At 38.6% G+C, this 14106-nt stretch overlaps 1 non-coding gene and 1 pseudogene across 1 annotated transcript; both read left to right on the top strand.

Moving 5' to 3' along the window:
• Window positions 1-1740: 1740 nt before the first annotated feature.
• LOC148367629 (U2 spliceosomal RNA) lies at window positions 1741-1928 on the top strand. Its single transcript, XR_015850385.1, has one exon. It is a non-coding gene; the product is annotated as a U2 spliceosomal RNA (small nuclear RNA).
• A 6681-nt stretch (window positions 1929-8609) lies between these two features.
• Window positions 8610-8770, top strand: LOC148367628 (U2 spliceosomal RNA; annotated as a pseudogene).
• The last annotated feature ends 5336 nt before the right edge of the window (window positions 8771-14106 follow it).

Below are 14106 nucleotides of genomic sequence, written 5' to 3'. Positions count from 1 at the left end.
GAAATTGAGCGTTTCAACAGAGTCTTCAAGGATTGTCTACAAACAGCCAACATCGAAGGTAAACCACTGAAAACCTTCTTCACTGAGTTTTTACAGACTTACAGAGCTACACCACATGCCATGACTTCAGTATCCCCCGCTGAACTGTTGCATGGTAGACCACTGAATACAAAGCTTCACATCACAGGTCTTCACTCCATGCGTCCCACTGCTGATAAAGGCAACATGCTACAAAACATACAAAACAAACAACGGAAGTCCAAACGATACATTGACAAACGTCGCGGTGCAAAATCACCCAGCTTCCAGATTGGCTCTGCGGTTCGCATCCGCAAACCTGGAATCATTGCCAAAGGACACTCAAAGTTCACCGAGCCACTGACAGTGGTAGCCCAAAAGGGTCCAGCCACTTATCTGCTGTCTGATGGAAAGGTGTGGAATGCTTTCCACCTTGCCCATTCTTCCACCTGTGCTGCTGCTTCAGCGCAACAGCCTGCTGATGCTGATTGTTGTTGTTGTTGTTAGATCGCTTCAAGTCGTCTAAAGATGATCTTTAGGAACGACATGGAACGCTTCGGTTGTGTTACGAGTTCCGCGAATTGGCCGCTCCGACAGCAGATGAGGTCAGCTTTGGGTAACTTGTACCGAAGCGTTCGTGTAGCGGGTGGGAGACGCATTCGTCGGCCATGAGGCCGTCCACAGGACACCACGTGGAGGTTGCGTTCCTTGTCCTGCTGCTGATGCTGATGCTTGCCTCCTGCCAAGCAACCAAGGTGCTGAGCCACCTGAACCTGAAACTATGCTTTCCACCTTGCCCATTCTTCCACCTGTGCTGCTGCTTCAGCGCAACAGCCTGCTGATGCTGATGCTTGCCTCCTGCCAAGCAACCAAGGTGCTGAGCCACCTGAACCTGAAACTGAAACTGTGCCCTCACCACATCCCTCTCCGAGTGCACCGAGAATACGACATGCTCCTGCATGGCTTCAAGATTATGTGACTTAAAAAAAAAAAAAAAAAGATACAGAAAAGATGTGGTGATGTTTAAAAAAAAAAAAAAGACATGATGAATATTCATTGTTTAAAAAAATTGTCATGTTTGTTTATGATGTGATCTTCGTACAGTCTGCTTAAGTTTACAAGGTTTACACACTTTTGCTTACCGATATTGAGAGTATAGTTCCTTACAATATTGCTTACCTTTGATAAATATTTACCTCTAATCTGGTAATGAATATTGAAATGTATGTTTTCTATAAGCTCATACTTACCGAAGAGTTATTGCGTATTTTAGATTAATGCTACTGTTTGTGTCCTATTCTAACAAAAAGGGAATATGTGGTGTCGTGTAATACACTCCCCTTCCTGCGGTGTCGCTGTATACTAATGTGCAGCCTTGTACTTGTGCTTGAGAACTACCGAAGAAGAAGTTAAGTAAACACTATATGAATGCACCGTCTCTGAATCCTACTACAACCCTACTACATACACAACAGTCATGTGTCAGAAAGATTTCACACTTTTTTGTCATATTTTTTGTTTCTCTTGGCTGAGAGTAAGTGTCCCGGCTCCTAGGCTTTGTAGCGTATTATGAACTGACCGATAACGGATAATGGATAATGAATAACGAAGATAGATCAATAACCCTTAAAAACCCCAAAAACCCCCCACGCAATTGTTGAATTCACGGAAAGGCTTTGATGCTAGGTCCTTAGCTTGGCCTTAGCAAGGCTTTGAAGCTAGGTCCTTAGCTTGGCCTTTTAGCAAGGCTTTGATGCTAGGTCCTTAGCTTGGCCTTAGCTTGGCCTTAGATACTAGATCCTTAGCTTGGCCTTTTGATTTTTGCATTCCGGAGATGGAATAAGAGCTTGCTCTGTCCACTCCACGCATCGGCCCGGTATTGCAGTACCTCCGGGAACGGTGCATTCGCAATGATCGCAACAAGGCTTTAGGGCTAGGACCTTAGCTTAGCCTTTTGGCTGAGAGTAAGTGTCCCGGCTCCTAGGCTTTGTAGCATATAATGAACTGACCGATAACGGATAATGGATAATGAATAACGAAGATAGATCAATAACCCTTAAAAACCCCAAAAACCCCCCAAGTGTCATATAGTCGTGTTTCCGTAGTGCAGTGGTTACCACATTCACCTACTCCAAAAATGGTCCCTGGTCCGAGACTGGGTGGAAATATATGTTGGCCAGGCTGTACTTACTGAGGACACACCATAAGAAATGGTGCCCCTACTACCCTGGTGATCAAGGGACCCGATCAACCATTATAAAGTGTGTTACTTTCTTAAAAATAAAATTGAGAGACTAGGATTGCATTCTTTATTGGATTGTGTCCCTTTTCATTGTTTTTAGGACACATTGACTTACATTTTCCTTCCAGAATATTTTCAACCATTGCACACTGATGTAATGATTGCCATTTTTTATTCTTTTACTTGAAATGGATTTCCAATATATGCTACTCCTAGAATCAAAGGTGCATACATGTATAGATCCCGAAGTGTAACTGACCCAATGAGAACTGATTGAAATTCTCCTTGACGATATTCAATGATTGGCACGCCACAACAGTTGCAAAAATAGCAATAGCAATGTAGACATGCCTATGACCATAATTATATTTGAGGGCCCCCAATTGGTCGTGGGGCCCTTAGAAACCACCTATTTCGCTTATGCCTTGAGCTGGCTCTGCTAATGAATGACACACCCAGACTTTGTGAACAATATTTGTAAATCATTTCACAAGCTAGCTAGTTTGAAAGGTAATGCCTAGCAATATAGCCACAGGAATTCAATCTGTATTCTCCATAGAAGTCAGTACACGTGGGAGGAATACCACAGCCCAAGTGTGAAGCCTGGTGACAGAGAGGGTCAGGGAGGGAGGTTTGGGGAGAGGGGTGGTTTATTATAATTTTTCTTTGAAATCAGCTCGAGGGTTAGCCATTTTGTCATCTGCTGTCAGGAGAAAATGACATCATAGTTGCTAAGTGCTCAGGTCATGACCAATCACGCAAGGCTCACATGTCACGGGTGAAGATAGCATTTAACGTTTACAAGCTGAGCTGTGTTTGTCCTCTATTCGAGCCATGAATAACTTTTCAGTCTACAGCAAGGAGAAAACAGCCTCCTCAGATATCAGTTAATATAAAGGTTGTTTTCAAATTAAATAAATAACCTGGTTATATTATAAAACAATAATGCAAATTGTGCTTACAGCTCTAATTCAAATGCAATGTATTGATTTTCAAATCAACATGGAGTAACTACCTCCAGAAATAATATTTATATGCATGTGTATACAACAATTGGGTTTCAGAAGTGTTTCACAACTGTTCCCTTCCCAATCAAGGAATAACGGTGTTTTTAATGCATTGTACCCGTGGAAATATAAATCATCCTGAATCAGGTCAAGTCAGTGGCAGAGTTGCTGCAGTGTGTCAATGTTCTTCTTGGTCAGGAACTTTAAGGGGCTCAGGGCACTGCGAACTAGCATGTCATCATGGTGAAGCAGCTACAGGTTTTATTCTCACTCGCTGGAAATTCAAATGCCCCAAGAAAAACAAAAACAAAAAAACCTGGTTGTATACTGCATATACACATACTGTGCATACTTGTGTGGGGGTGGATAATAAATCAAGCCTTGCCACAAATAGTTCCCTAAAATAGTCAAGTCAAGTCATGTTTATTTGTATAGCCCTTAATCACAAGGAGTCCTAAAGGGCTGCACAGACCACAGATTATTGCAAACCACAGACTATTATGACACCATCCCCTGATCTAAAACCTACATGAGGGCAAGGAAAAACTCACAAACCTCAACATGAGGAAAATAAAGAAACCTTGAGAAGGGAAATAATACACAGATATTGTCAACATGAAATCTAGTTAATTCATGAGTGTTTTAAGCACAAGTATTAACAGTTCCACTGAGGTTGACGATCGAATCTCATGGATCACAGCATTTCAAAACACCGGGGCCAGAATGCATAACGTTCTCGTACCTGCGGTTCTCTTCTTGGCTCTTGGGATCACCAGTAGATAGTTCACGCTATGTGTCTACATTATAAAGCTAAATCGTAAAATACCACAAACTGGGAACCAAAAACACTTTAAAGTTTTTGAGTCATTTTAAAGTGACAGTATGTAATATTTAGTGCCTCCTGGTATTAAAAAAAATGTATATTCAGTGTCTCGCTAAGGGTAGCAAACACAATGAGAACTCACAGTATGTGTTTGAATGTTGAATGTTTTTAATTTAAGATATGATATAAACTCTGTATCCATAGAAGGTAAATTTAAAAAGTACATCACATTACTGCAAGAAGAAAAAAAACATCAATGAGACTGTAGCTTATTTCTATAACCTTTTGTCAACAATTTGTTTATTTATTTTTTGATAATGATCAAGCTTCACATACTTGAGCCTTGAAATCTATCATCGGATTGACAATTACCCCTTGTGTTTTACAAATACTGTAAAATTCAGATTATGAGCCGCGACTTTTTTGCCAAGCTTTTAACTCTGCGGCCTACTCAATGATACGGCTAATTTGTGCATTCTTTATGAACAGCCGCCAGGGGCGCCCGAGCAGTCAAGGTGTGAGTGAGAAAGGTGGAATATACTGTATGTATCGAGGAGGTTGCAAGTTTAATGTAACTTTGTGCTTCGTGCATGCATAAATTTAGCATAAAAAGACCCTCATCATGGAAAAGGTGTCAATCAAAAGAGAAAGGCTAATAATGGGAAATAATGTGGCGAAGCGAAGGGATTACAAGAACCTACTTCCATCGAAGCAGACATGTTTCAGCCAGATTCGATTGATCTGTTCGCATTTTCATGTGTTTTGTAGTAAATATTTTACTCTGTTGGATTCTAAGGATTGTCGTTGATGTAACAGCCATTTTCACGGAAATTCATAGAAGTTAAAGACGGCCAGGGGATGTAATGGTGAGTTACCATGGCTCTAAAATGTTAAGGTATCTTATTTCAGATTGATCATGAAGTTTCTCTGATGAATATATTTGTGAATGGTCATCATATTTAGAATCCCAAGAGTTTAAGATTTCCAATGATATGAGACATGACGTATTTCAGTGACTAGTATAGACACATATATGTTTATCAAAAGTCTGGTGATCCACTGGCGGGCCGGCGGATTATTAAAGGGTTAATGTACGCTTATGATTAAAACCCTTTCTATGTACCGTCTTTCTTTGTAAATAACTCATGTTTTAATGTGGGCACATGCGACTTTTAGTCAGAGCGACTTAAGTATGTACAAAATGTTTTTCTTTACAAATGTAATGGGTTCGGCTTATAATCAGGTGCGTTCTACAGTATAGCCCAAATTTTACAGTAGAAAAGGACACGGGACGACAAAGAAAGAAAATGTTACTAGGTGGCTAGCTAGCCTGCAGTTGGAGCACAACACTACTTTGGATTATTTAGTTTTCTTCAAAGACTTCAGCTAAATTCAAAGATTAAGCAAAGCTAAAATTTGGTCTTTTAAATATTATATCGCTTGCTCCTAAAGCTCTTCTTGTAGGTGATCTTATTCGTGATTACAAACTTAACCTGTGTGAAACTTGGTTGAGACCGGATGAGTTTTTACCATTAAATGAGGCTTCTCCTCAAGACTACGTAAGCTGTCATGTAGCATGCTCTTTGAAAAAGGTTGGCGGTGTTTCGCTAATTTCTGAAAAAATACTCAAGCGTACTCCCTGTACCTCTAATAATTATAAGGCGTTTGAGGCTCTGGTCATGTGGTCCTCTTTAATGTCAATTTATGTACTAACTATTTATCGTGCACCAGGACAATACTCAGTTTACTTAGATGAATTCTCTGAACTGTTGTCTGACCTAGTAACCTATGCAGACAAAATAATAATTATGGGGGACTTTAACAGTCATATTAACTCCCCACTCAGTTTACCTATTGTTGCGTTTTGGTCTCTAATTGACACATTTGGTTTTAGTCAACTAATTGATTCGCCGACTCATAAAGATGGAAACACACTAGACTTTGTTTGGACTCGTGGAGTTTCAACCTCAAATGTGAAAGTGTTACCGTGTACTACCGTTATTTCTGATCATTATTTAGTTACATTTGAGGTGCTGGCTAAATGTTGTATTAAAGAAATTAAAGGATTTAGCGGCTGCAACATTTGCACTCGTACAGTTTCTGAGCTCTCTGATCTTCTTTCAAGAGTAGTTGCGTCGTTTCCTTTATATAAAGGCTCTATTGACTCACTCACGAATGAGTTTAATGCTACCCTGGCTAGTGTCCTGGATTCAGTAGCGCCCCTACGGCTTAAATCGCGACATAAAAGACGCACCCCTCGGTTAACTGATTAAACTAGATCGCTTAAACAAGACTGCAAGAAATCTGAAAGAAAATGGCGCACTACCAAGCTTGAAGTTTTCCGTCAAACCTGGTGTGACGACTTGTTAAAGTATAAAGCAGCCCTTGCCTCTGCAAAATCAGCCTATTTTCCGAAGATGATTGCGGCACAAAAGAATAACCCCAAAATCCTTTTCAACATTGTAGCATCGCTAACGAGGCAACAGATTATTTCAGATCGTTCTACCCATTCAGCCCATGACTTTAAGGTCTTCTCTAATAAGAAAATGCAACGCATACGGGAAGAAATTTCTAAAGACAATGTTAATACATCTCTTATTTAAGGTCTAAAATCTATAGATGCGCGACATGGTGGCTGTCCAGGGACTTTTTCACGATTTAGTGACCTGTCACTTGGTAATCTTAAACAGGTGGTGAATACGGCCAAAGTGACCGACTACTTGCCTGTTTGACCGCTTCCGGGTTTGCTGAATAAAGGTCTGTTTGGGGTCCTTGGACCATCAGTTCTAAATATTATAAACATATCACTCTCCTCATGTGTAGTTCCAGCGGCTTTTAAGTCCGCTGTTAACAAACCTACACTGAAACGACCCAACCTTGATCCAGAAAGCTTATGTAAGTATAGACCTGTGTCAAACCTACCGTTTCTTTCCAAAGTACTTGTAAAAGTTGTGCCCTGCAGCTGAATGATTTTATATCCGAAAACAATCTTTTCGAATCCATGCAATCAGGATTCAGGGCTAACCACTCTAATGAGACAGCCCTGATTAAGGTAACCAATGATCTTCTACTGGCAATGGACTCTGCCACTTTATCACTCTTGTTGCTGCTGGACCTTAGTGCTGCCTTTGACACTGTGGACCATAATATTTTACTAGAACGGTTGGAAAAATGGATTGGTCTCTCAGGAACTGTCCTCTTATGGTTCAGATCCTACCTCTCAGATAGGACACACTGTATTAAATATGGTGAAATGACATCTGAACCCTTTGGGGCTACCTGTGGTGTTCCGCAGGGTTCAGTATATGGCCCCAATGTTCCCTCTAATTTTCCACGAGTCTGAGCGTTCACACATAGACGGTGAGCAAAGCTTGAAACAACATTAAGCAACCATAATCCCAAGTGTGGCAAGATAATTAATTATCAAACATGTCCAAAAGTTGACATTAAGTTTCCGGCGATGCAAAAATATTTTTCTCTATTGAATTAATTGACTCATGTACTATTGCAAAGGTTGTACGGCCTACATACATCAATTGTTCTTGCAATTTTTTCACAAGATATCCATTTCTTTTTATTTCCTAAAATATTTTGTCGCATAAGATTAACATTTTTGGAGGCTTATTTGGTTGGTTGCAAGATACAGAACTGTACTTCATCACATTTTTAGTGGAAGTACAATGGCATCAAGATTCACTTGATATATTTGGAAATTATTTGAATGCAACACAAACTTTTTCTTCTTTTTTCCGTGTTTTTTTCTACTTTTTTTTTAATTCCTTTTAAAAAAAAATCTCATTGTGTTTATTTTTTCCGAGCTGTAACTTTTTTCTTTTTGTTCTCCATTTACTTTTTGCCTACATTTCTTTGTTTTCTTTTTTTCCTTCTTTTTTTCTCTTCCTTTTGTTTCTTTTTTTCTCAGCTTTTCACTACTACTTTTTCATTTTGGTATTTTTTTCTTTTTTTGTTCTGTTCCCCCCTTCTTTTAAATCATTTTGTGAATAACTTTACATAATATTTGGTCATGTTGGGATTAAAGAAGCACAAACAACCTGAAGAGCCGTTTAGGACCAAAAAGAGCCAGTTTCTTTTAGTGAGCCGAGCCGAAGAAGCCGGTTCTCGACAAACTCTACAAACTTTACTTATCTTCGTTCTACTTTGACACGACTTCAAAATATCGCATTTAGGACACAACATCAGGGGAACCCATGTATTTTTACCTTCATGCACTGTAACTTTGACCTAAGTCGCTTCTTAATTAGTAATTTTGAGCCCTCATTTTTGTGCGCTGGCTAGATTTTCTTGTGCGCTGAGAATGTGCGAGCAGTGCGCAACTGTGGAAATTTAGAAGCCTGCCTCACTGAGATAAAAGAATGGATGTCACTCAACTTCTTGCACCTTAACTCTGAAAAGACCAAAATGTTAGTTCTTGGTCCATCTAAATGCCGTGACTTGTTCTCAGAAACAGCTCTGAACATTGACAAATGTAATATCACCCATTAACCGCGGTTCTGAATTTATATTTCACCTAGCAAGGCTTTGATGCTAGGTCCTTAGCTTGGCCTTTACCTCTTGCCATGATCTTTGATTTTTGCAATCCGGAGATGGAATAAGAGCTTGCTCTGTCCACTCCACGCATCGGCCCGGTATTGCAGTACCTCCGAGAACGGTGCATTCGCAATGATCGCAGCAAGGCTTTAGGGCTAGGACCTTAGCTTGGCCTTTTGGCTGAGAGTAAGTGTCCCGGCTCCTAGGCTTTGTAGCGTATTATGAACTGACCGATAACGGATAATGGATAATGAATAACGAAGATAGAACAATAACCCTTAAAAACCCCATCACCCAGAGTGACTCGGTCAAAAATGTAGGTGTCATATTTGACCCCGATCTGTCCTTTCAAACACACATTAAGAATATTACTAGAACAGCTTTTTTCCATCTTCGCAACATCGCTAAAATTCTGTCTCAGTCGGATGCGGGAATTACAATTCATGCGTTTGTTACCTTCCGTCTCGATTGCACTACTCTCCAGTCTTCGAAGTCCAAAATCAAGAGTCTTCAGCTAGTATAAAATGCTGCAGCGAGGCTTTTAACTAAAACAAGAAAGTTTGACCACATTACCCCGATTTTAGCTAACCTGCATTGGCTCCCTGTTAGGTTAAGATGTGATTTAAGGTTCTATTGGTAGTACACAAAATCATGCATGGACTTGCTCCCTCATATCTTTCAGATTCAATTTCCCCCTATGTTCCGGTCCGGAGCCTTCTCTCTGAAAATGCTGGTCTACTAGTGATCCCAAAAGCCAAGAAGAGATCCGCAGGTTCGAGAGCGTTCTCCATTCCCGGTGCTGTGGAATGCTCTTCCCCCTAAGATTCGATCCGCAACCTCAGTGGAAATGTTTAAATCTAAGCTTAAAACACACTTCTAATCTATGGCATATGAATAACCAATATTCTATGCTGACAATATAAGGGGATGGTCTCATAATAGTCGGTAGTTTGCAATAGTCTTTGATCGGTGCAGCCCTTTGAGACTCTTTGTGATAAAGGGCTATACAAATATACATGACTTGACTTGACTTGACTAGTTAGTAGGGAGGTTCCAAATAAAAAGTTGGAGCAGAGTGAGGAGCTGTCCACAAGAACTAGCATTTGAAGCTCAATTTACATTAACTGTATACTCGAAAAAATAGCGCGTGGCTGTGTAGTCTATTCAAAAAAATATAAAAGACCTTACATATGAAATATAACATTCAATATAAGATTTTGGAAATTGGGAAATCCAGTCAATGCAGAATGTTTACATGAACAAATTATATTTTTCGTTCACGGGATTAGCTGAATGTGCACCTGAAATCATGGAGTCATCGCATCCCTACTTGGCCTTTGGTGGACATTAAAAATCGCTGGTGGAGAGTCACATAACCACGCCAATCCAAACATTGCTGCATTTATAAAAGTGAAACTTTTTTCTTAAAAACTTAGTGAAACGGTGGAGTTACTAGTTAATTGTACAAAGATTTAGCAAACAAACCTAAGCCTATAACAAGGGGTCAAGTCAAGTCACATTTATTTGTATAGCCCTTAATCACAAAAAATGTCTCAAAGGACTTCACAGGATTACAATTACACCATCACCTGATCTCAAACCAACAGGCGGGCAAGGAAAAAACTAAAAACCTCAGCGTGAGGAAAAGAGAAACCTTGAGAAAGGGCCTCACAAGTGGTAATCCCCCTTCCAGGATGACCATGGTGGAATAGATTTAGCATTGGATAACAGTACAAAAACATAGAAAACATCAGTAAAAGACAACACTAAGGGAAATACAAAATATTTAATAGCCATATATAAACACTATAAAATAAATCACGAATGAAGTTTTTGCCTTTTTCAACAAAAACGTAAGTTTGCTTAAAAATCGAACAACGTTGTTAACTTGGTGTTTTAGTTTGGAGAGCACTTAAAAACAAATTGTTCAAAATGATGACAAGTTGTTTTAAAAATATGCACCAGAGTAAATGCTTTCTAATGTATAAGTGGGCAAAAACACATTTTTTATAGTGTTTTGTTTTTTACAAAAAAAATCTAACTGGTCTTAACGTACATCACTCACCCTCTTTAGGGATGAATGAGTACTGAATGAATGTGCGGACTTACTTCAATACTTCAGGGAAAACTGGTCGTGTGAGTTGACATTAGACTACAAGGCTAAGCTAACAAGGCTGGCCTTATAAATTAAAGGGATAAGGCAACTGTTTGACTCACCATAGTTCATTCTTCTTTATTCTGCTTTGTTGGACTCATTTCCTGTGGCAAAATACAAAAGAGTGACACCAAGTGGTCAATATGTTACATAACGCACCTTTAAAGTCTTTGTCATAAAATTGATGGTGGGTAAAATTTCACATGAGACGTATGATGCAGACCTGTGTCCACTTACTAGCAGTGACAGTGAGTATTACTTAGCATCTCCTTATTCGTTATAAAAACTATTTGGATTTTAAAAATGAGCTCCAAATATATTAACTATTATATACAGTGCCTTGCAAAAGTATTGCCCCCAAGAGCTTTTTGACAAATTTCCATATTTCAGGAATCAAACTTATTGATACTATACTCAACAAAAATCAACAACACGTGAGACAAAATTGCGAAAAGAAAACAAATTTATTCAACATTTTATATTTTGCTATCTATAAGAATATATGAAAGTAGACGTTGCAAAAAATGTTGGCGTCCTTTGAATTAATACTTTTTACAGCCTCTTTTTGCTCCCATCACAGACACCAGTCTTTTGGAGTATGTCTCTATAAATTTTGCACCTTCTGAAGCAGAAATGTTTTCCCATCATTCCTTACAAAATAGCTCAAGTTAATTAAGGCTTGATGGTGATCATTTGTGGACAGCATCCTTCAGATCTTTCCGCAATGCTCTATGATTTTGAGGTCTAGACTTTGGCTTGGCAATTCTTATACCTTTATATTCTAAGTTTTAAACCATTCCATTGTATATTTTGCTTTATGTTTATGGTTGTTATCCAGTTTGAAGGTGAACCTGCGCCCCATTTTCAGGTCTCTTGCAGACTCCAAACAGTTTTTCTCCTAGAATCGCAGTGCATTTGGCTTCTTCCATCATCCTACTCTAAGAATCTTTCAAGTCCTTGCTGAAGAAAAACAACCCACGCCGAGCATGATGTTACCACCACCCTGTTTGGCATTGGGGGTGGTGTTTTTGGTGCTTATGTGCAGTGTTCCTCTTACGCCAAATGTAACACTTTGCATTCATCTCAAAAAGTTCATGTGGCTTCACAGGCCTTTTTATGGCATTTTAAGATAGGGCTTTTCTTCTTTAAAGAGCGGATTAATGCAGAATACGACTAATAGTTGTTTTATGCACAGATTGTCCGACCTCAGCTTTGTATTCCTGCAGGTCATCTAACCTGATCCTGGGTCACTTGGTTGCTTCTCTGATTAGTTTTCTCCTTGTTCGGGCCAAACACTTAGAGGAACCGCCAGGTCTTGGCAGGTTTTTAGTGATTTTATGATCTCTTCATTTTTATAATATTGCTCACACGGTGCTTTGGGAGATGTGTAAATTTTGTGAAGTCTTGTATCCTATTCCTGCTTTGAATTTTTGTTTAACTTAATCCCTGACCTGTCTGTTGTTCCTTGGTCTTCATATTGCTGTCAGTTCTCCAATTTCTGTTTTCACAAAGCCCATTACAGAGCAGGTGCATTCAAACTGAGACTTAATGCACTCTATTTGTCATTGTTAGTCATCTAGGTTGACATTAGATCATTCAAAAGTCATCTGGGATTTTCTGGAGTCAGTTGGCTAAGCTAAGAGAACAGGGGGGCAATGTTTTATTAATACTTACTTTCTAGGTTTTTCATTGTAAATATAAAATAAAATGTTGAAATAATTTGATTCCAAGTCATGATTGTGTTTCACATCCTGTTGATTTTTAGAAAATCATTTAAAATGTTCTCTTTTTTTTCTTACTCTTTCCCTCTACTATTTAATGACTAGATGAATGAATATATTGTGGCACCAAGCGAATAAAATGGGAAGTAAATAAGTTAATAATTATATACGAAAATATGGATAATCCTAAGGTGCATTCATTACCACTAAATTATGATTTTGTTCAGAATTTTAAAGTGACGATTTAAAAGATCCAAAATGATATCAATAGAAAACGTATACGATCATGACAATATATGCAGTGACATATTTTAATATTACAACAGTAATAATAACCAGTGTTGGGACTAGCGTGTCACAAAGGAATGTGTTATGCAAAGTAATTACTTTTCTCTGTAACAGATACAGTACTGTAAAGCGTTATCATTACAATTTTATTAATTCAAATGTCGTTACTACATGGAACGTTACTGCGTTGCCCATTAATGCAGATTGAAAATATCGCGCTGTACTCCGATTGCTAGAGAATTCTGCATCACTCATATTGTCACTTACAACCCTTGATCTGCCCATTACAACTGGTGGACATACTTAAATAAACTTTCAAAGTTCAACTTAATACAGTTGTAGCGGGGCCATGTGTGTGGTCATCCTCCCAGCATCATCATGTTTTTTCTGCAAAAAAGCACCATGTTCAGGAAAGAGTCTCTTACCCACAGTAACTAAGAAATACACAAAACCTCCTCTTAATTGTTTTGTACACTAAATACAGTAGAGACATGTTCAGCACACAACAGATTCTTTATTACACTACAGACACTTAAAACTGGACCATACTTGGACTATTCTTTTGGCTGAGTGTAAGAATCCCGGCTCCTAGGCTTTGTAGCGTATTATGAACTGACCGACAACGGATAATGAATAATGAATAAAGAAGATAGAAAAATAACCCTTAAAAATCCCTCCCCCCCACTTGGACTATTCTCTGCACTACAGTCCCTTTCAATTGTGTTTTATCGTTATTTTCATCTTATTGCCTTAAGTCATCTTGAGTTAATCTTGTATTTTTATCCTTTGAATATTCCTAATATTATTTTATGTGTTCACGTATATAGATTCTTAGTTTTATTACGTTGGCAACTGTGTGGACAAAGTAAGAATTTAATTGTGCAGGGAAACGTGGTTCTTCACTGTGCATATGACAATAAACACTTTGAATTGAATTGAATATAATATATGGTTGTCAGCGCTAAGAGGGAGAGGGATCAAAAGAGAGGAGACCACAGGTAACACACTCATGGAGAAGCAAAATATGAACAGTTAAAAACGTCTCATCCAGAATAAAATGTAAGATGTACTCTGATAATTATGTATTTTTCTTCATTAGTTGACCACATTATCATCACATTTTGATGAATGGGCTATAATCGGTTTACTATCCAAACATAAAAAAGTTAGGAATTGATTCTGATTTTTACTGAAGTCTTATCTTTACCTTGTGTTTAAGAACACAGAGGGTGATTATTTATTAATCATGTTATTATACATCTATTCATTATCCGCACCGCTAATCCTAGGGTCGCGGGGGTGAT

This window comes from Urocampus carinirostris, chromosome 4, assembly GCF_059441175.1.
Source record: "Urocampus carinirostris isolate Australia breed hairy pipefish chromosome 4, RoL_Ucar_1.0, whole genome shotgun sequence".
NCBI classification, from domain to species: Eukaryota; Metazoa; Chordata; class Actinopteri; order Syngnathiformes; family Syngnathidae; genus Urocampus; species Urocampus carinirostris.
This window is presented reverse-complemented; position numbering and strand designations above follow the sequence as displayed.